The sequence below is a fragment of the Petromyzon marinus genome, chromosome 22, assembly GCF_048934315.1.
Source record: "Petromyzon marinus isolate PM22_M1 ecotype Great Lakes invasive population chromosome 22, UKy_Petmar_22M1.pri1.0, whole genome shotgun sequence".
NCBI classification, from domain to species: Eukaryota; Metazoa; Chordata; class Hyperoartia; order Petromyzontiformes; family Petromyzontidae; genus Petromyzon; species Petromyzon marinus.
The window spans coordinates 19,561,567-19,582,810 of record NC_133688.1 but is presented as its reverse complement, the minus strand read 5'-3'; the positions used below and the strand labels follow the sequence as shown (position 1 = coordinate 19,582,810).

Here is a 21,244-nt window from a genome sequence, read left to right as displayed (position 1 = left end):
CACTTTGACTCCAGTTGCTACAATTATTACGTGGTTAAATATATATTCAGTGCACCATTCCTGTGCTAGATAATGGACTCCGACGATTATATATGGCTGGGATCATACATTCGCTACCTTTGAAAGAAAAAGAAACAACCACTTGTTTAACCGAAGCTGACTTACACTCGGATTTGAACCCAGGCTCTCAGCAATGCGGGCCCTGTCCTCTGACATGCCCATTATGGTCTCCTGGGCCACGGGATCCTTGTGTATTTAAAGGTACTATCACTGTCACATCAGCTGCTGTAATTGTTTGGTGATGAAAAGTAAACTCAGTACAACACCCTGTGTTGTTGTTGTTGAAGTTATTGTTTAAAAAAAAATGCACGAGGTAAAGGTACAGCCATGCAATTGCTTGCTCACACCACTGCTGGTGGAAGGGTCTCCACGACAGGGAGGCTCCTCTTGAGGTTATTTGGCCTTCTCTTCCATGCTGGCCAGACGTCGCCGAGTAGTCCACACTACGTGTCGGAGCAACCCATTAAATACAGCCACTGATGAAGTGAAAGCAAAAACGATTGCATCTTTAAATACAGCGTGCTTCAGAAAAATGTTCACACTTCGGAGAATTTGCAACAACACCACGAGATATGTGCCTCCAAGCTCTGGAGACCACCTGGAGAATATTCCAGAGGCATGTGTTGACAATATACATTTGCATTGTCCGTTCTTTTTCCATTAAAAACGATAGTCCCATTTAAGTGTTAACATTTTTTTAAAGCATCATGTATAAACGGGCCAGGTGGCTCGGTCGGATGATAATAATGGTTGTGGCAGAGGATTAAGCCAATACCGTTGAAAGAACCTGGGTTCGAATCCGGGTTTCAGCTGCCCGATGATCAAACCGGCAACTCAATCATGGCACGCCGATGGTCTCGGCCTGGTTACCAACGAATGACCACGCAATAGTCGTATTAAAATTGGGTCGTGTTTAATTTATCACGTTCTAGCTCTGAGGATTAAAAATGTAATTGCCAGGCAATGAATATTACTTTCTGAGCGTGTAAAATGTATGCTTATAGTGTGGATAAGAGCCCAGTGACAGGCCCTCGGCAGTAGCGCTGGCATGTCATCTTCCACAGGCCGCTGTCTAATGCGGGGTGATGTTACCCCAGCTTGTGAGATCTCCGAATTGAAATTTCATTCATCTCATCACATGATGCTGCTGAGCATAATTGGAATTTAAATTGGACACTTAACAGCATTTTTATGTACACATCTATAAGATGATTTCTGTTGGTGTACAGTATACCATACATACGGATGCTGTCGTGGATTAGCAGCAGACTTGACTTGCAATACAGAGGGATGTGGTTCCATCTACCTCCCGGCGTGGCAGTTGAATTAACGGTGCAAGCTTCTAAAATCACCACCGCCCTCACCCCCCGTGCCCTCACATCCCCCGCACCTTCACCCCCCCCCTCCCTATGCCCTCATATCCCCCATCCCGCACCCTCACCCCCCCACCATCTCAGTGGAACCAGCGGTGCGAGTGACTACAGCGTAGCCCGTCGATCGGCGGGTCGCGTGTGGTGGGGTGAAGCGTGGGTACCTCCCGACGCGTTCGAGACGTCTGGCCAACGTGGAAGAGTAGGCCAAACATTCCCTCTAGGAGGAGGTGTGGGGGGGGACTACAGCTCTCTCTATCGGAGGCCTTCTTTTCTCTCTCTCTTCCTCTCTCTCTTTCTCTCGTTCGTTTCTCGGGGGATATTTCACGCGATCTGTGCGTGCCCCCCAAACCCCTGGCGTACAGAGGTCGCTCGCGCTACGCACGACCTCCAACAAACCCGCCAGCAAAATCGGCTCGATAAACTCGACCTAAAATATCTCAATTTCGCGATTGACTTTCTACGTTCTGCCGTACGCGACAGAGGAGGTGACATAGAAGACAACGGATCTCGCACGATCGGGACGCAGCTGTGGATGGGGGGAGGCGAAGATAGACGGAATGCAATCGGGGACGCTCACACAGCCGCTCACACGCTCGCTGCGAGTAATTATTAGAATCACTTCAAGCGAGCGGCTGCGAAGACAAAAGCTTCCTTCTTTACACAATATTGTACTCGAGGGATCGTGGGATTCCAAAGTCGGTTGACCTGGCGCTGGCAATCAACCGTGGGAGGTCAGACAGCCCTTTACAGCCACAATCAGCGGGCCACGTGGGAGTAATTTCGAATTCATGGGGCCGCAGAGCCATGCGGGAGTCGGCCACGTGGAAGAGCCCAGGGAAACCACGAAGGCTATCAATTGTTGAGGTGCGTTGGGACAACTTGATAAAGCCGCGTGTCTGTGTGTACCAACTTAACCAGGTTGGTCTCGATTAAATACGCGATGACCCATTTCAGATTCTGCATGATATCCTCCATAGAAAGGCAGCACAACAAACTTAATTCACTCACTTCGTACACACAATTAAGCTACAATTAACAAAAAAATATTTTATGGACGATTACCTTTTAGAGATTTTTATTCTTCCAGGACACTCCCTCATTGAGCCTCCACTCTGTTGTTAGCCACAAGCATTGGCCACCATCACTACCATCACCATCACTACAATCATCGCCACCACATCCACCACCATCATTACCATCGCCATCATTACCATCACCAATCATCACGACTATCACCATCACTATCATCGTCATCGTGGCCTGCTCCAGCCCGCCCAGTACATTCTCTGTGTACCCGGCATGCACCTCTTCTGTCTCTCTCTCTCTGCGCACTTTGCAGCGATTGTTCCCGTTAGGGTATACCATGTCACCAGGGCTTAATTTCATCCTCCACATTTTCTGGTTTACTGAATGAGAGTGGAGCAAGTGTCAATCACTCAACACGTCATGGACGAGAAGCCAGAGCCATAGCGAGGGCTATCCTGGATGTGAGATGATGCCCAGCGCATGATTACATCGGGGGGTTGGGCAGAATCGGTTCTGTACCTTTTTTGTCTGCGGCTGTCCAATCAGTGTTTGGGGAACTAACAGTTTCGTCTCGTCCACACCGTGTTGAACCACCACACATCAGGTCACAACAACACACTCACTCGCCCACCCACCCACTCATAGACTCACTCACCCTTACACTCATGCACTCATCCACCAAACCGACCAATGCCACACTCACCACACACACTACAGGTCGCAACAACACACTCACTCACCCACTCATACACTCACTCACCCATACACACATCCAACCGACCAATCCCACACTCACCACACACACACTGCAGGTCGCAACAACATACTCACTCACCCACTCATACACTCACTCACCCATACACACACCCAACCGACCAATCCCACACTCACCACACACACACTGCAGGTCGCAACAACACACTCACTCGCCCGTACACTCTTTTACTCAACCACTCACTCACTCAACAACTCAAGTTCACAACTCACTCGCCACACACACCGCAGGCCACAACAACACACTCACCCAATCGCTCACCCACCGATGTCCAGACTCACCGCACTGCAGGACACATCTCTCCTCTTTCAGCTCCACGTCTAACTCGACCCCCCCTCCCCCCACGTCGTCTCGTTGTTTCTAGTACTTACAAAGAGCAACCTTTCTCAATTCAAGAAACGCGTCGACTATACGTAACACTTTTTTCGCACCGTACGAAATCAACCGCACTAAGTGGAGGTGCAGGATTGGAATGCGTGAACTCGGATCGATGACAATTCTTCTTACCGTGCTGTTCTCCTCTGGCCGCTCGTCGTTTTGGACCTGAGACAAAGACCTCGCTCTGAACCCAAACACTCCACCTTGTGGTCGCAGGTGAGAAAAGGCGAGAGAGCGACAGAGAGCGACAGAGAGTGAGAGAGAAGGGAGGGAGGGAGGGGATTTGCGTCCCCCCCACCCCCCCCCCCCATTTTGGAGCAACGCCCTTCATGAACCATCTGACGAGAATGTTTCCAGCGAAATCTACCACGACAATGACGACGCTGGAGGGGGCCCACCGCGAACGCCGCAAAGTCTCTCCCGTGGCACGCCTGGAGCGCGCCTCTCTTTCTCTCTCGAGCGACGGTGCCCGGGGTGTTTGATGGCCACGTGAGTTGCAGGGCGTGTGCGGCGAGCGGAGTGCGCTCAGAGCCCGGGGTGGTGAGGGGGTGGAGGGGTGATGGGAGTGGAGGGATTGGAGTGGTGTGGGGGTGGATTTTGGAATGGTATTTATCTATTAAAAATAATTCGCCCGCGTCCACAATTAGATTGGGATTTTGGACTCTCCCTATAGGTGGCGGCGTGCCACGGAAGTTGGACATCACGCCGTATGATTCGTTAAGTAAATATATAAATGATGTTACTAAATAAATGTATTCATGGTAAGCACCGTTAGCCGTACGTTCGCTCGTGTTTCCTTGCAGCGTTTTGGCCCGTGGGATGTGTTTAGTCCACCCGGCTACCCTCTGCCGCCGTAGCATCGTCGGACCAATGAGAGGTGGCGACTGATTCCGGGGGGCAGCCTTCGTCCAGCGGTAGATAGATCATCGCAGCGAGCTGTGCGGTGTTACAAACCAACACAATCGCATTTCCATCTCGATGCACAGCGCTGCCCATCGTGCACGCGTCACTTGGTCTATCCACTGCTGGATGGAGGCATGCGATTCTACCATGTAATAATTCACGCAGCCACCTGCACACGAGCTGATTCCGTCGCTCCATCTCCTCGATGCGTGCCCTCTCGTACACGTTGCAGTCCTTACCTGCCATCCGATTGTTATTATTCTTGACAATCGGCCATCGTTCCGTCAGCCGGCGCGTCCTTCCCAAACCCACCTAACTGACTCACCACTCACTCACCCACTCACTTACCGACTCACTCACCCACTCACTCACCCACTCGCTACTCACTCACCCACTCATCCACCCACTCACCCACCCACTCACCACTCACCCAAACCCACCCACTCACTTGTCTTAACTACCTCGCCTGGTATACAGGAGGTCGTGTGCTCGATCCCGAGCCTGACGCCTGCTGCTGTCTATTTGGAGTGTGCGTGTCTCTCATCATCATCACGGTGGCTAGGAGATGTTAACTACCTCGCCTGGTACACAGGAAGTCGTGGGTTCTATCCCGAGCCTGACGCCTGCTGCTGTCTATTTAGAGTGTGCGTGTCTCTCTCTCTCATCATCATCACGGTGGCTAGGAGATGTTTACTACCTCGCCTGGTACACAGGAGGTCGTGGGTTCTATCCCGAGCCTGACGCCTGCTGCTGTCTATTTGGAGTGTGCGTGTCTCTGCCCCAGTCTCTCTCCCCGTGGTTGCGTGGATATTTCTACGGGCCCTCCGGTTTTCCCCTCCACATTTGGAATAAACATCATGATGCGTTTAGAGTGGTTGGCTTCTATATATTTACACACGATCAACCACTTCGTTGAGCTATCATTCGTCTCCAGGTGACTTCTGAATGCGAGCTGAAAAGCTCAGTAGACCTTAACTGGTAAAATAAAATAAAAAATATAACTGAAAATTATTTAATTGCTGTTGGTGTCATATATATAAAGTCACGCGCGCGCACACAATCTCGAGAATGAATGTGCGAGCCCATCGACGCAATCAGAGTGTTTATTGAGACTGGAGAAAGAATCCGATGAGCTATGAAGCTCTTTGTCATAGACATCAAGTATGGCCACGGGGTCAGCGACGGGGTAGGGACAGAGATGTCACTCACATCTGACGGCGGCTTTCATCCGTGCGGTTCACAGAGCAAACCCCGCGCGTGGAGACAAAACAAAGGAAGGAAACAATAAGCGAACAAATCAAATTAAACCGGGAATGTCACACCGAGTAGCGACAACGCATTCTCGCGCGCCAGAGAGGATGAGAGAGAGAGAGACGAAGAGAATGAACGCCAGGGATCACAGGCGATGGTGGCTCAAGGTGCCACCTGTTCGAGTTTTGACCCGAACAGTGTGGGAATTGGCATTTGTGTGTCGACGTGGCAGGAATTTTTTGTTGTTGTGCCGAAATCTGGTACCGGCGTTTCTGTTTTCATCTATGTTACAGTAATGTATGCACCCTATTGATAAGAGACGGGTCGCAGGCTGAGACATTTGTCTGGGCTTTGGTCTGCGATGGGAAAATGTGGGAACGCTATCACTCATTCAATCACCCACCCACTCACTTGCCCACTCATTCATTCACTAATTCATTTGCGGTATATCTCACCCACTCCTCTCATCCATCCATTCACTCACCCACTTTTTCATGCACTAATGCATTTGCCGTGTCACTCACCCACTCATCCACTTTCCCATTCATTCTCTCACCCGCTCATTCATTCACGAATTCATTTGCCGTGTCTCTCACCCACTCATCCACTCTCTCATCTATCCACTCACCCACTCATTAATGCACTAATACATTTGCCGTATAACTCTCCACAATCACTCACTCTCTCATCCATCCTTCTACTCACTCACCCATTCATTCATTCATTCACTTATTAATTTGTCGTGTCACTCACCCACTCATCCACTCTCTCATTTAGTTAGTCACTCGCTCATTCATTCACGAATTCATTTGCCATGTTCCTCACCCACTCACCCACTCTCTCATCCAATCATCCACTCACCCACTCATTCATGCATGAATTCATTTCCCGCGTCAGTCACCCACTCATCCACTCTCCTAATAATTCACTCACCCACTCATTCATTCGCTTATTTATTTTCCGTATCACTCACCCACTCATCCACTCATTCGTTCACCCACTCGTTCATGCACTAATTAATGTTGCCATGTCACTCACCCACTCCTGCACTCTCTCAGTCACGCGCTCACCCACTTACCCTCCCCACTAGGGGTTGCTGCCCGTGTGGGTTTGACCCGGACAGTCGGGGAATTGGCATCTGTGCTCAGGTGGCAACAATCGATTTGCGCCCAGATCCTGTGGTATTGTGTTGCACGTTATTGACAGGAAACTGCACGGCTTTGATAGACCTAAGGCTGAACGAGAAATGCACACGCACGGGTTTGGTCTACAGTGCAAACAGTGGCAACCCCTGAAGGTAGAGTGGCTCATTTCAGATGGCTCATAATGGCCGTGTCAGACCACTCAGACTAGCACGGTTGGCTACCTGGGGTGTGAAAGAAGTTCAACACATACGTACATTGTGAGGTTTGAATCCAGGTTCCGGCCACACGTGATTAAACTGGCTTTTCTAGTGTAGTGTGTTTAGTTTTGTGCGGTTGGCTACGTACGGTGCGAAAGAAGTTCAACATACACACACGTGCATACACGCGGAGTGCGTTGATGGTCTCTGGCCGGTCATCCATGTTGTCACATTTTTTTAACGTAATGCTTGCTTCTTTTCACTCTGAGAATTAACAACGTGCATTCGATTGAGGTGTTTACAACAACAACAAACCCCACGCACATCATTATAAAAAGATGCGCCCCTTTGCCGAGATATCAGACACCCGTGATGTCATCTCGTGACTCGATCCGTCTGGAAGCAATCTTGCTGAGCCGACTTATTCTGCAGAGAATGTGTTCATTAACTTTGAGCTGCACTATTTTTCGATTTCTCGTGTGACGCAGTTGTCTTATGTGCCCATTTTTTACTTGGTTAAGTGCGATACTTCGTTTTATTTGTTTGGCCATTTTGGTAGAGCCCCTCCTGGTCTCACGTGGCTCAACAAAATAAGATTGAACCCCTGTAACAGGGTGGTGCGTTGCTCAAAGCCCGTTTGTCGGACAGTGTGCCATGCGAAATGTGTTTTTCGTTCAGGGCAGTGTGACGACAAATGTGTTGAGATTTTGGTGTAAAACAGTAAAGAGGTAAACGTACAGCCCCCTGTAATTATCTCGGTTACGCCACCGCTGACAGAAGAGCCTCCACTAGAGCGAGCTCTGGAGTGTATTTGGCCTATTCCTCCACGCGAACCAGACGTCTTGGAAGAGGGTGGCCGTACTCTCAATTTACCACTCCGCACGCAGCCTGCCGACCAACTATGATGAGCGGGGAGCGGGAGAGGCGGAGGGGGCAATAATTAGCGATCGGTTCACTGCCATGCCGGGAGATCAAATCGAACCGGCGACCTCTGGATTGCTATTCCGCCTCGGCGGCCTCCCTGTGCAGCGACATCGCGCTCGTCCGACAATTCGCCTTACATTGCAACATTTATGCGTCCCTTCCTGACGAATCTTTTAAACCTGTGGCAGGCAAGCCCAGGGGAAGCACGCACCGCAGCCTAGGCAGGCGCCATACAGCTACAAGATAAGAGCCGTTTGTCAGCTCGCGCCAATCGCTGAATTGATTGCCCGGGACGCTTTATTCTCATTATGGCCCCTTGACTCGAGTCTTCGGGCTCGTGCATTATGGGTAGCCCGCGGTCAATTAGGCGCGGGGCAATTAGCGATCGGTCACGAGTATGGATGGGATCCCGCTCGCGGTCAAGCGGATTGTGGCGGCGGTGAGATGGGCGATGTGAGGGGCGAGGAGGGGGCATGGGGTTGACTGATGTGGTGGGTGGTGGTGGGTGGTGGTGGGGGGGGGGGGGACGGTGGGGAGGGGGGCGATATCGGGTTGGGGGAGAATGATGGATCGCCAATCCGGCACGTGTCGTGTGCCTCGCTCATTCGTTCTGTCGGGGGCCTTCGTCCAACAGTGGATAGATAAGGCCCGATGAATGATTGCTACGCCACCCCCGTAGCTGACATTCTCTGCCTCAAGGTGACTTGAGAATTAGAGGTTACAACCTCCCCCCCCCCCACGCAAATTTACAAAGCCATGGATCATCAGCCTTGTTGATTAACAAGCAGAGAAAATAATTGAAATTCATTAAATATTCATCTTGGTTGGGATTTTTATTTATTTTTGGGGGGAGTTTAAATACAAAATCAGTAGATGCCCTCGCCCTGACATACATCATGCACCTCGCGATGCCCATCGGATGGATTAGCAAAACTCAACAAGCGCTTTTAATGTTTTGCAAGTTTCTCTTCAAAAGCCCCTCGAGAGAAAAAACAACATCTATCACTCTTCTTCTTCTTCTATTGCTGCTCCATGAGGGATTTTGGTGGTCGTCATCGTCCTGAAGCTGCCCTCCACCCACCGCTACCCCCCGCAGCAGCTCTCTCACAACGCCTCGCCACTACCAACACAAGCCCCAACCGCTGTGTGTGTGGTAGGGGGAGGGGGAAGGGGCGGAGACTAAATAGAAAGAGGCGGGGCCAAAACGAATAAGGGGGGGGCTAAAAATGGATCAGGAAGAGGGCTCTGATCAGGAAAGGGTGGGGGCCTGATTAGGGAAAGGGTGGGGGCCTGATCGGGAAAGGTTGGGGGCCTGATCGAGGAAGGGTGGGGGCCTGATTAGGAAAGGGTGGGGGCCTGATCGGGAAAGGGTGGGGGCCTGATCGGGAAAGGGTGGGGGCCTGATCGGGAAAGGGTGGGGGCCTGATCGAGGAAGGGTGGGGGCCTGATTAGGAAAGGGTGGGGGCCTAATCAGGAAAGGGTGGGGGCCTGATCGGGAAAGGGTGGGGACCTGATCGGGAAAGAGTGGGGACCTGATCGGGAAAGGGTAGGGGCCTGATCGGTAAAGGGTGGGGGCCTGATCAGCAAAGGGCGGGGCCTAATGATTAATGGAGGCGGGGCATATATAGGAAGGGGGCGGGGCATATAGAGGAAGGGATGGGGCCCACAGAGGTTGAATTTCCCTGTAGAGTGGATAACAAAAATAATAAAATAAAATACGGACATCAGGCAGCATAATGTTTTCTAAAACATGCAGAATCATGCTGCTATTCCTGTCTGTTATGTTTTGATGTTGATAACACCTTTGCGTGTAGATTTCAGATGTTTAACTTACCCGTGGGACGAAACAAATAGATCCATTGGCGCGTTAAACCCTTGTGCGCGTGACTATTTAATACATTTGGCTCTGTCGGGTGGTGGAGGGTTTCACGGAATAATGTCGTCAGATCATTACGTGTGGCCTGCACGCAATGCTTTGTTTATTTGAGTATAGAGGGTGATATTGTCGCCCAGCAAAGCGTACCTGTTGAGTGACACCCATCCGTGTAGAATAATCATTGTTAAAAAATAAACACTAATTGTTAGCTGTACGCCTTTTGGCGTCATCTGGTCGAGCACCAATTGGGTCGAGGCTCAAAAGAAAGCCGTCCCTTGGTGTGGACCAATCAGTTTCAAGGACAATGCATCATATATTATCATAGTATGTGTTTTTTGTTTGCATTTTGACTGCAGGTATTCTGGTTAATGCAGTAACCATGATTCATCGTGAAAAGGTTTCAGTTTTGTTGCCAGGAAAAAGGGGAAAACCCCTATTATTACATTAATTGTTAGTTTCTTTGAATTCTGTACCGGGGTGGGTGAGAGGAAGAACAGAAAGAATCATGAATCTCACGACGGCGTTCTTTGTTAACGTCTGGCTCGTGCTGCCGTTGACTGCGCGCCTTTTCGGCACGGGGTCGGTTGTTGTGTCGGAACTTTTTCTCTCTTAGCAGCAGCAGCAGCAGCAACAACGTGAGCTCGGCTTAATGATTGAGTGACTCTCCGCGTGCCTCATTAGCTTCCTTCGCGTTTAAATTGGCAGAATAAAAAAGGAAGGGCGCCGCTTAATTGTTGCGCAGCCGAGGGTGCCGGCGGTGTGGCTCCGCGCGAACGTTCGACGAACGTTCGCGAGTATTTGATGGAGTTTCTATTTTATATTTCGCTTCCATGTCAAATGTAGAGGCGGGGTATGTGTTTATGTTGGACTTCGTTCGCACACCGCACGGAGCTAACCGTGCTCATCGGAGGTACGGGGTGGGGGTTGGGCAAGGTGGGGATGGTGGGGGGGGGGTGCGTCTTATAATCCGGTTGAAGGCGGCTTGCGCGCACCACGCGTCATCAGGGTCCGGAGAGCCCCCCCCCCCCCACCCCCTTTGCCCGCCCTTCCCCCCCGGCCCTTCCTTCCCCCGCACCCCCTCCCCCCCGCCCCCCCTCCCCCCCGCCCCCCCCTCCCCCCCGCCCCCCCCTCCCCCCCGCCCCCGCCCCCCCCCCGCCCCCCCTCCCCCCCCTCTCCCCCCCTCTCCCCCCCGCCCCCGCCCCCCCGCCCCCCCCCCCCCCCCGCCCCCCCTCCCCCCCGCCCCCCTCCCCCCGCCCCCCCCTCCCCCGCGGCCCCCTCCCCGCGGCCCCCCCCCGCGGCCCCCTCCCCGCCCTCCCGCGGCCCCCTCCCCCCCTCCCGCGGCCCCCTCCCCCCCTCCCGCGGCCCCCTCCCCCCCTCCCGCGGCCCCCGCGGCCCTCGCCCACCCGCTCGCTGCCCGGCTCAGCGATACCCGGGCCGCGTTCGCTCCTCGCACATGAGCGAGGAGCGAACGCGGCCCGGGGCCGACTGAAGGAGAGAATTCCGAACGAGATGTCAGCGGCGATTAGAGGCGCACGTGGATCCTGGTCAAAAGGTTAATGGCCGGTCATTACGTTCAATGGAAATCGTCGGAGTCTAATTGTGGTGGGGGAGGGGACCAGTGATCCCTATCGCAATCTCCACGAGGATTGCGATCGGGATCTCTCTCGCCGTCTCTTTGTTCACGTGCACCCCCTCCCCCCTGAAGCTACTTCATAGACTGCTTGTCACATTTTCCAAATTAGCCTCGAGCTAACAGGATTGCGTTGATTGTTATGATCATAATTATTAAAATTAATAATGTTCGCCATTTGTGATCATATTTTGTATGAGTACTGTGTTGTATATCGGTCGGCTCAATGGGCTATCCGCCAAATAGTATCCCGTTTTATAGAGGGCTTAACTTTACAACTATAGTCCCACTGGCTTGCTTGAACAGACACACATGCGGTATCACGAGGCTGTCCGTCACTTCAACGGTGAGATCGTGTCTTCAGTTTGAAGAACCTTTGTTTATAAATTTAGGAAAAGGGACCTTTGTTAAAGACATCATCAGCATCGCAATGCTCAGAGTTTGCAGAGCGAATTCAATTCGACCACACGGTACGCATGGATTGGGTAACACCTTTGGCCCTATCTGGAGCCGGTCTGAGATTATCTGAACCCGTCCAGATAACCCGTTTTGTAATTAGTATACAGTACTTTAAAAATGCGAAAGTTTAGGAAAATGTATTATTACAACGAATTATTCTGATCAATTGACGAACAAGTTTAATTAGGACAAAGTAATTTTAGTAAAACTATTTAACTTATCAAACTTTAACCTTTCCAAAACTATACTCGCTCTGAAATAAATTAATCCCGCGAACTGCGTTAAAGGTCTGTGCTGGGGCAAATGCCAATGTGGGAGCCTTGGACCAATGCTGGTGAACTGCCGATGTTGACGGCGTGGGGATCCCAGTTGAATTGTTTTGAGTCTCTACGAGGGTGGGGAGTAGGGTGGGGAGTGGGGAGGGTGGGTGGGGGGAGGGGTGAGTATGGGGGAGGGGTGGGTTGGTGGGGGGAGGGGTGGGTGGGTGGGGGGAGGGGTGGGTGGGTGGGGGGAGGGGTGGGTGGGTGGGGGGAGGGGTGGGTGGGTGGGGGGAGAGGGGTGGGTGGGGGGAGGGGTGGGGTGGGGTGGGTGAGTGATCATTGTTCATTCCTCGTGCCGATCGTCGACATTCTTTCGGCGGCAGGAGACGCGCGCGTATCGAGGCGGCGCGCGCTACGCGTCGACCGCCGCGCTGCCGCGCGCCCCCAATTGTGACTCCCGTGTATAATCACCCGCCCCCCCCCCCCCACGCTCTCCATCCTCCACGCATCCTTTCCTCTGCATGATGAAGGGCTGTCGCCGTCACATTTGTTCAGCCCTGGCGCCGCGCTAACGCACCGTGCCTGCGGCGCGCGCGCAGTAACGCACGCGGCGGCTCCCTGCTGCCCAGGGGTAAATATCGCCGCAGTCTTCTCGGCCGCCACCGACTCGACTTGATTCTCTCCAGTCGGGGCCGTTCCAACGTTCAGTGGCGGTGCTGCTGGCTCATTGGGAGCCTTCAGCAATGTGTTTGTTGCCCACCCCGCCGCCCACCCCGCCCTCAAATCCACCCCCCCCCCCCTGAGAAGTTTATAGAGCCCATGATCCAGCAGTGGATTCACAACGTGCTGAAAATAATAATTATTAGAAATGTATGTATATGCGTTTTTTGGGGGGTTATTTTTAAAGATGCTCTCGTTAATGTGTTTTCCGTAAGAAGCAGACGAAGCATGTTTGTTGAACTTCTTTCGCACCGTACGTTGCCAACGGCGCTAATGGGAGGCGAGCGAACGCACACTCGATTTTATTTCATTCGAGAAGCGGCCTCGCCCGAGTTGCGCGTCCCCTCGGATCCTCTCGGCGAGAACCTGAGCCACGTGGCGCTCCGCCTCGCTCGTGCAGCGATCGCTCAGCAGGCGCGGGAGGTCCGGCGAAAGATCGTGCGCGTCGCGATACGCGAGCGCCGTCGCCCCGTGTCTCGACGCAGCGATTCGCCCACGCTACCCGTCGCTGCAGCATGATGGTGGCTCGCAGGAGGAGAGGTTGCGAGTTCACCACCTGGTAGAGGGGCGTGGGTTGAGCTGACTCAGCCCAATCATCCCTCCGGGTCTGTAAAATCGGTTACACTTTTTTTTTTTGCGGGGAGGTCAACAGTGGCCGTCCTGGGTACAGAAGCGTCCCCATCAGGGGAAGGTGGAATTTCCATCGGTGCAATTCGTAAATCCGTTCCGGCATGTGTTTGACGTGGTGCGACCAGGGCCATATTTTTGGAACTGTTTGTGAGTTGAATATCTCAGCGGTAGAGCGAGCAGCTCCCAATCGGATAGGTTGCAAGTTCATCTCCTGGTTTGGGGGGTGTTGACTCAGCCTATCATTGCCTCCGGAGTCGATACAAATCAGGACCCACTTAGTGGGGAAGTCAATAGTGCTTATCCTGCCTGATTCGTAATTGATTGTTGGGCTAGGCCACCGTAATGCTCTGGCCAAATGTTTGCCGTGTTTGTTGAAGGTTACACAGACACTTGGCTAGCTCATTACGGTAGCCCAGGCCCAAACATCCATGAAAAATCGTAAATAATGGCTGCGAAAGGCGGCCGCGGCAGAGAAGCCACCCGGCTTCCGTTACAGCGCTTTCCCCACCACCCCCCACATAAACACACACGTGCACTCACGTAGGGCCTCGTGGGGGGGTCACCTGCCCCTGAGTTTTTACCCGGGTGACCCCCTCGTAGGGGTGCTCCACGGTTTCTCAGGGCCAGGGAATTGGCAGAACCCCTCCCAGGCCGAATGACACTGCGGCGCCGTGGATTGACTTAAAATTGCACGGCCACGGCGGACCACTGAGAACTGCAGTGAGGAAATCGCCAAAAAGTACACACACAACGGCAGGCCAGCAGGGGGGGGGGGGGGGTTGACCTTTAGGGTGCGTACACGACACGCACAGGGACCTCGCCGTGGCACGACGGGTGGTGGGGCAGGAGGACGAGGACCTCTCAGTCGTGCACTCGGTTAAACAATGGAGGGCGGGGCGTCGGAGAGGGGGGATAACCCGATTGGCCAGGGACCAGTGGCTGGCGGCGTGTAGGCTTTGAAGTTGCAGCATAAAAAGGGGTGAAATTGGGAAGCTCGGTCTCTTTGCGCCAGGGATCAACTGGAGAGAGGGATCGAGGAGTCGTCATCCCCCTGCTACTCGAACGTCCATGAGACGGGTCGGAGAGCAGCCGGGTCCAGTTTCCCAGCCAAAGCCACGTGCAGCCTCGCCTTTCCGCGGCTTCCTACACCTCGAGGTCGGAGCGTAAGTATAGAGTGGAGAGGTAAGTCCGAGGAAAAAATCCCGTAGAGGGATGAGTAGGGAGAGACTAGGCAAATTGAGCCCATAACAGCCGGGAGATAGGACAGACCTGCCCTGCTGACCCGCACTAACACGAGTAGAATCATTCTAGTTAAACAGAGAATAAACCACCAGTAGACATTAAACCGTGTCGTGTTGTCTCTGTGAGTACGGGGAGGGAGGGGGGTGCGTGGTGTGGTGAGCCTGTGCGTTGTGTGGTGTCTTGTGTTTGCGCACGAGCGTATATTTCGCCCGTGCGTGCGCGTTCGCCGTGCACGTGAACTGTGAGCCCGTGCATTGTGGTGTCCCGTGTGTTCTGTACGCGTGGGCACTCTCGCCGCTGCGCAGCTCGCGGTTGGCGTGTACGAGAAGGGCACCGCGGCGTATCTGCGAGTTGGTTAGTGCAGCTAGTTAAATCGTGCCCCGAGGAGCAGCAGCGAGGGGGGGAGAGCAGGAGGACGGTGGGTCACGGGAGAACGGGGAGACGGGGGGCAGTCTCTCCAACAATATGGCGTCAGAAGCGGCACGAACCCCCAGCGCGTTACCCCACGCAAAAATAAGGCATGTATTCACCGGCCAGGGGATTCATTCATGGAAATCATTTGCCCGCAACGTCACAGGGGCTAAAAAAATTAATGCTTGGACAGACGCGCAGGCATTAGCGCAACTCACAATACACTTAGATGGACGGGCGGCTGATTTCGCAAAAGCTCTAACCCGCAGGCACACAAACCCAGCTAGCAGAATTAATTCACCAACTTGACCTGCGTTTCGGCATGAGTATGAGTAATAAGGAGGAGGCAAAGGCGACCTCTAAGGCCGACCTTGGATAGCTGCGTACGGGAAGGGGGAGAAGGGATGGCCAAGGGACCTCCTATGGGACCGCCCACCAGGCATGCTACCTGTGCAACTGTCGAGGGCACCTCATGAGAGATTGCCCTCAGATCACCCGCGCGAGAAACGTGCCAGGGTTAAATGTCAACGCCCCCTAGAGAATGGACCATCAAGGGGTGCAATCGACGTGGTCCCAACACAAAATGACGATAATAATAATAATGGTGAGCGAGTGACCTCCACACAGATTCTGACCACAACACCCAAGGACGCGGTGAGGACGGCGACGACTGGCTGCGGGAGCTGGTGGCGGGAATCACGGAGGCCGCGTCGCTGGTGGAAGTGCAGGTGAACGGACAGCGCACCCGGATTTTACTGGACACGGGGGCGGTGGCCTCACTCGTGAGCGCCGTACACTGCAGCATGCTCGGGGTTGACATGAGCCGCCTGCAGGCCCCAGATCGCACGCTGCACACGGCGAGTGGAGCCGGGATGGGGTTGCTGGGAAGAGTCTCCCTCGAGGTCCGTCTCGGACACCAGGTGTGCACCCAGGAATTATACGTCTCGAGTGTGTTGTGCCATGAGTGTATTGCGATGCGCCACAGTGGAAAGCAGCGGGGAGCGGATTCCGTTCCTGGGACAAGAGCCCAATCGCCCTCGCTTCACACCCGTGGCCGCTACCCTGGTGTCGGCTGTCACCATCGGCCCGCTCGCCGAGATGCTGGTGCCCGTGGCAACACCCTCCACTGACCCCACACACCGACCATCGGGCGAGGTAATGCTAACTCCTCACCCGGAGTTGGCGGCACGGTACGGGGTTGTGGGATCAGCCACGCTGGTCAACGCAGACGGGGGCCGACTGTTTATGCGGGTGTTTAATCCACACAGTACCCCAGCAAGACTACGACGACGCACCCCGGTAGCCACCATACACCCCCTGCACACGCGCCACTCTAACGACTCGGTGTTTGCACTCTGGGTTGAGAACCGCGGTCACCCCGAGGATAACCAGGACGTAGCCTGGCGAGTCGGCCCGACTCCCCGAGCCGAGGCCATCCCCCTGCTTGACGCGTTACACGTACCCTGGACAGAGTTACCTAAGAGGGAGACCGATCAGCTGCGCGGGTTACTGCGGGAGTACGCTGACGTGTTCAGCGAACACGACTCGGACGTGGGTCGGACAGACCTTGTGAAGCACCAAATTGACACCGGTGCCACCCGACCCATTAACATCCCCGCATACCAAGTGGGCGCACCTGAACGGGGTCAGATTAAAGAGGCAGTCGTAGATATGCTCCGTGACAACATAATCCAGCCCTCAGCGAGCCCCTGGTCTGCCCCGGTGGTACAAGTGACAAAAAAAGGATGGGTCGACCCGATTCTGTGTTGATTACCGAAAATTGAACGCAGTTACCCTCGGCGACGCCTTTCCCATCCCATGCATCGATGACACCTTTGACAGTCTCGCAGGAGCGCGGTATTTTTCCACCCTCGATCTGGCGTCCGGGTACTGGCAGGTGGAGATGGCGGAGGAGGATCGGCTAAAAACCGCATTCACCACCCCGATGGGACTGTTTGAGTTTCGGGTGCTGCCGTTCGGACTCACTAACGCACCTGCGACATTCCAGCGGTTGATGGAGTTGGTGATGCGGGGCTTGCAGTGGGAACAGTGCCTAATTTACCTGGACGACGTGATAGTGTTCAGTAGGTCCCTGTCTGAGCACTGGTCCAGGCTGCGGGAGGTATTCCAGTGACTGCGAGCAGCCCATCTCAAGCTCAAACCGCATAAGTGTTACATTGCACAGCGTGAGGTGGGGTACCTCAGACACCGAGTCAGTGAGGCAGGGGTGCGCACCGATCCGGAGAAGGTGCTCACCGTAGTGGATTGGCCACGGCCGAGGAACCTGACGGAGATCAGGTCATTCTTGGGGCTCGCCACCTATTATCGTCGATTTGTAAAGGGATTCAGCGAGATTGCACGCCCCCTCACCCAACTCACATCCCCTAAGAACCCCTATCCGTGGATGGAGGCCTGCTAGATGGCCTTCACCACCCTCAAAGACCACCTCACCCACACCCCCACCCTGGCTTTCCCCAATTTCAACACTGATTTTATTTTGGACACCGACGCCTGCAGCAGTGGGCTGGGCGCGGTGCTGTCACAGGTGCAGGGTGGGATGGAGCGGGTCATCGCATACGCCAGTCGGACCCTGAGCGGGGCTGAGCTGAACTATTGCGTGACCCGTCAAGAACTGTATGCCGTGATCTTCGCATGGAAACAGTTCCGACCGTATTTGTACGGCAGGAAATGTCGGGTACACACCGACCATTATGCCCTGCAGTTCCTCCTCACATTCAAGGAACCACGGGGGCAGATGGCCCGATGGTTGGCGCAGTTGCAGGAGTACAACCTGCAGATCGAGTACCGAGCCGGACGGACACACGCAAACACGGACGCCTTGACGAGGCGGTCCGCGGTGTGCGCCGAGACGAGGGCGGAAGAAGCCTGCCCGTGCTTCATGGAGGGACGTTGCAGACAGGCGGCGGACCCCCGGCAGCGTGCTGAAATTAAACCCCCCACACCCCGAGAGAAAGTATGATATGCGCCACAGGGACCCCTGCAGAAGGAGCCGGGGAACCGACGGACCACCCCACCCTGACCGGGCAGATCCAAGAGGACGTCGGCTGCACCTTCCCGGGACTGGACGACGAGCAGCTGAGACAGACCCAGCAGCGGGACCCGGACCTGGCGGCGGTGGCAGCGGCCCTAAGGGAGAAGAAGAGCGCCCTACCGGGACCCTGGAGTGGTTTGTATACCCGGTTGTGCGTGCAGAACGGGGTGGTGCGAGAGCTAACCGAAGCCGGCCAGCCGGGGTGCATCTGTGTTCCTGCCCAGGTGCGACCCCAGCTGCTGAGACTGGTGCACGACCACCCGCTCGGGGGCCATGATGGGGAACGGCACACTCGAGAGACCCTGCGTCGCCAGTATCTCTGGCCCAAGTTGGCACAAGACGTGGCCGCCTGGGTACAGGGCTGCCGCGCGTGCCAGCAGTGCGGACCGAAACCGGCGCGAGATCAGGTACCCCTGAGACCGTTCCGTGTCAGTCGAACGAACCAGCTGGTTGGGATTGACCTGCAAGGGCCATTCCCGCAATCCCACGGGGGCAACCGATATATTCTCGTAGCAGTAGAATACTTCACACGCTATTCCGTAGCGGTGGCCACCCCCGATAAGACGGCCCTCGTGGTAGCCCGAGCGTTTGTGGAGCACTACTTACTGAAACACGGGATCCCCGAACGGGTCATTACCGACCAAGGTAGTGAGTTCGAGGCCGAGCTGTTTCAGGCGCTGTGCCGCGAGCTCGGAATCCAGAAGGACTGAACCATGGTGTACCACCCCCAGGCGAACGGTATGGTGGAGTGGATGAACCAGACTCTAGCCGGGAAGCTCAAAGGCATGGCGGCCGCAAATCAACAGGACTGGGACGAACACCTCCCCTACGCCCTGTTCGCCTACAGCACCACAGTACACGCGTCCACGGGCCAGACCCCGTTCCTAATGATGTTTGGCCGTGAGTCTCGTCTACCCGCAGATCTGCTGTTCGGTGTCCCCCCGCCACAACGGTAGGAGGGGAGGCGCCCCGTGGAACACCTGATGGAGACTCTACGAGAGGCCCGGGGCCGGGCCTACCCGCAAGGAGAGGCCGCGCACCAGCGGCAAGAGCAGAGCGCCCGACCCCGTATGGAGCCCCCCTTCTACTCGGCGGGCTCGAAAGTGTGGCTGCACACTCCTTGCGTTGGGGCCGGGCAGGTCGGGAAATTTACCACCTACTGACGGGGATCCTGGACCGTGGGACGACAGATCTCCCCTTGGACGGTGCTGATTCAGGGGAGAGAGAAGGGCCGGGAGATGGTGGTCAACGTCCGCCGACTAAAACCATGGAGAGCAGCTCCAGCGGAGGGGGACCCCACCGTTCAAGTACCCCGAAATCCCGGGGTCCCCATGCCGCCCATACTCGGGGGCCTCGCACGGTTTATGGGCCCCACGGGGCCCCAGGCCCCGAGGGGCCCAGGCCGGGGGGGACGCGGGCCTCGTGGGGCCCCGGCCCAGGCCGGGGGGGACGGGGACGACGGCCCTTAAACCCTACTGCCTCTGAGTTCGTTCCCCAGCCCGCAGGTGCCGAGGACCGAGGAGAACCGTTGGAGTGGAGGAGGAGACCGCCGCCGGAACCCCGGGAGACGAAGCCACCACCCCCGAGGCCGGCCACGAGGACTGGACGAGTCCCGCGGACCCTGCGACGCTACCTCGTGGGAGCAACCCAGGCGAGGTGCTCCAGTCAACCCGGGACGGGGACTGGCACCTCGGGGGGCTATGTGATGCCACGACAGCGAAGCCGCTCCGCCGAAGCCGGGACCGCCGCTGTGCTGCCGCGGCAGAGAAGCCACCCGGCTTCCGTCACAGCACCTTCCCCACCACCCCCCACATAAACACACACGTGCACTCACGTAGGGCCTCGTGGGGGGGTCACCTGCCCCTGAGTTTTCACCCGAGGGCCCCCCTCGTGGGGGTGCTCTACGTTTTCTCAGGGCCAGGGAATTGGCAGAACCCCTCCCAGGCCGAATGACACTGCAGCGCCGTGGATTGACTTAAAATTGCACAGCCACGGCGGATCACTGAGAACCGTAATGAGGAAATCGCCAAAAAGTACACACGCAACGGCAGGCCAGCAGGGGGCGGGGCGGGGGGGGGGACGGCATGGGTTGACCTTTAGGGTGCGTACACGACACGTGCAGGGACCTCGCCGTGGCACGACGGGTGGTAGGGCAGGAGGACGAGGACCTCTCAGTCGTGCACTCGGTTAAACAATGGGGGGCGGGGCGTCGGAGAGGGGGATAACCCGATTGGCCAGGGACCAGCGGATTGGCGGCACGTAGGCTTTGAATTTGCAGCATAAAAAGGGGTGAAATTGGGAAGCTCGGTCTCTTTGCGCCGGGGGTCAAATGGAGAGAGGGATCGAGGAGTCGTCATCCCCCTGCTACTCGAACGCCCGTGAGACGGGTCAGAGAGCAGCCGGGTCCAGTTTCCCAGCCAAAGCCACGTGCAGCCTCGCCTTTCCGCGGCTTCCTACACCTCGAGGTCGGAGCATAAGTATAGAGTGGAGAGGTATGTCCGAGGAGAAAATCCCGTAGAGGGGTGAGTAGGGAGAGACTAGGCAAATTGAGCCCATAACAGCCGGGAGATAGGACAGACCTGCCCTGCTGACCCGCACTAACACGAGTAGAATCATTCTAGTTAAATAGAGAATAAACCACCAGTAGACATTAAACCGTGTCGTGTTGTCTCTCTGAGTACGGGGAGCGAGGGGGTGCGTGGTGTGGTGAGCCTGTGCGTTGTGTGGTGTCTTGTGTTTGCGCACGAGCGTGTATTTTGTCATCGCGTGCGCGCTCGCCGTGCACGTTAACTGTGAGCCCGTGCGTTGTGGTGCCCCGCGTGTTCTGTACGCGTGGGCACTCTCGCCGCTGCGCAGCTCGCGGTTGGCGTGTACGAGAAGGGCACCGCGGCGTATCTGCGAGTTGGCTAGTGCAGCTAGTTAAATCATGCCC

At 55.3% G+C, this 21,244-nt stretch overlaps 1 long non-coding RNA gene across 1 annotated transcript; it reads left to right on the top strand.

The window, feature by feature from the left end:
- The first annotated feature begins 3,938 nt into the window (after positions 1-3,938).
- LOC142925644 (uncharacterized) lies at positions 3,939-20,967 on the top strand. The gene is made up of 2 exons (XR_012942596.1): positions 3,939-4,101; positions 14,620-20,967. It is a non-coding gene; the product is annotated as an uncharacterized LOC142925644 (long non-coding RNA).
- The last annotated feature ends 277 nt before the right edge of the window (positions 20,968-21,244 follow it).